Here is a 2,180-nt window from a genome sequence, read left to right on the forward strand (position 1 = left end):
TTAAAGAAAGATGTATGATAAACTATTTAACTTTGAAATATTGAATGAAAGTTACAAAATATAACTCAAATAAATTTGTTTTCTTGTTTCTGAAAAAAAATCTGACCTTGTGTGCTTCAGAAACAAAATGGATTTCTCCTTTTGTTGTACCCCTCCTATTCTATCAACATGGTACAGTCCATCAAGACCAGGTGCAAGCCATTAGTATTAATTGAACTTCTTTTGCGTGGAAGAAGAGGTAAGACTCATACAGAATCTCTTAAGACATTTAAGTACATATTGATTTGTAATTCTGAAGAATGTTGTAGGTTACTTGATGTTTGGATGCACCAAAGCATCTGATTTGCTTCAGTTTAGCTAGTTATCACCAACCATCTTAGTCAGTGTACCAGAGTTTAAAGGGAAGGTGGCTCACTCCAGAATTAGACAAAACTGTATTTGGACATTTTCTTTGCATCAGTGAGTGATATTCTTTCACAGGTACAAATTATCCTTTGTAATAATCATTACTATTAAGATAATGTTTTAATATTTGAAGGTTTTGAGAACCTGTCAATAGAAAGTCAATTATGTAATACTGTGTACTTCAGTACAGGTTTTTCGCATACAATAAAATCAAATCATATTGTGTACAGCAGAGGTGTCAAACTCAAGGTCTTGAGGGCTTGTATACAATAACTTTTAGATGTGTCTGTGATGCCACATGGCTGGATCAAATGAGGTGGTCATCAGCAGGTCATCAACTTGACTGCCCTTAGAAGCTAATTCAGTCATATAATTCAGGTGTTTTGGACCAGAGGAACATCTAAAAGTTGCAGTACACTGCCCCTCGATGCCTGGAGTTTGACACTCCTGATGTACAGCATCATGTTGTTACTCAACAACAAATTACTCTGATCTTTGCAGGAGATGTCAGCAACAAGGTCTCAGAGAGCAAAAAGAAATCCCAAACATGATGCCAGCTATTATTCTCCTTGGGTGAAGATAAAGAGGGATTTGATGTAAAATACATCAATTCATTTAAAGGTGAGTTGTGACTTTTTAACATGATTCCAGAGTTTATTAAAGGATTGTTTTTGTTTACTTTTGTCTTGCTTTTTGACTTTTAAACTATTTTTATACTGCACATTAGCATAGATCATATATATATATATATATATATATATATATATATATATATATATATATATATATATATATATATATATATATATATATATATATATATATATATAAAGGAGGACTGTGTTTTGAAATTCCAAGTATAAAAGAATGAGTGACATTTAGAAGCACCACTCAGCTGACAAACAAATGTTCAAGTAACACAGAAAGACCTCAAATTAGATCAATTAACTGATTTTGAAAAAATTTAATAATCTCATTTGCTACTATTTGAAAGATATGCATTGTTTAAAGTTTATTCAACCTTACTCATTATGTTTACCTGCAGGTCAGGGTGTGTTCAGCTGCCAGTGCTTTCAAAAAGGAGATTTCCTTATTGAGTGCAGAGGGGAAGTCATAAGTAGGAAGGAACAAGAAAACCGATTGAAAATTTACCATGATGCACTCCAGGCTTTTATGTTTGATTTCAAGTTCAATGGACAACAGCTTTGGTATGTGACTGTTTTAATGTTGTTTTTTATTTTATATTTAATCAAAGTGATGTAAACATTTTCAGCTTCATCAGTAAAAGTAGTTTTAGTTGGAGGAGGAATATTCTTCTGACATGCAAACACCAAATATGCAAAATCATTTCCCTTGCATGGTATAATTATTCTTATAGCATACTTAATATTTTAGTGTTGATGCTGCCAGAGAACATGGATCATTGGGGAGGCTGGTAAATGATGAAGAGATGAACACAAACAACAAAATGAAAGTTACAAGGGTGGATGGAAGACGTCATCTCTGTTTGTTTGCACTCAAAGATATTGGTCCAGGGGAAGAAATTACTTATAATTGTAGTGATTCTGACTGGCTATGGAGAAGAAGCGTACTAGTAAGTGTGAAAATACTATCACAAGTCATTCTACTAGCATTGAAAATATTTTTGAAGGAAATGTCAAGTTGTAGTACAGAGTTTCATTATAGTTGAAAACAAGAAGTGATTAGCAGAGTGCCTAAAAACCAGATTTTGGAGAAAGACTTAACCAGACCCCTATTTCAACTTTTTCAGTGCT

General features: G+C 33.0%; 1 long non-coding RNA gene across 1 annotated transcript; it reads left to right on the forward strand.

Annotated features, from left to right (window-relative positions):
* Positions 1-965: 965 nt before the first annotated feature.
* LOC122837259 lies at positions 966-1,968 on the forward strand. The gene is made up of 3 exons (XR_006371737.1): positions 966-1,026; positions 1,451-1,613; positions 1,801-1,968. It is a non-coding gene; the product is annotated as an uncharacterized LOC122837259 (long non-coding RNA).
* Positions 1,969-2,180: the final 212 nt, after the last annotated feature.

The sequence above is a fragment of the Gambusia affinis genome, linkage group LG09, assembly GCF_019740435.1.
Source record: "Gambusia affinis linkage group LG09, SWU_Gaff_1.0, whole genome shotgun sequence".
Lineage (NCBI taxonomy): Eukaryota > Metazoa > Chordata > Actinopteri > Cyprinodontiformes > Poeciliidae > Gambusia > Gambusia affinis.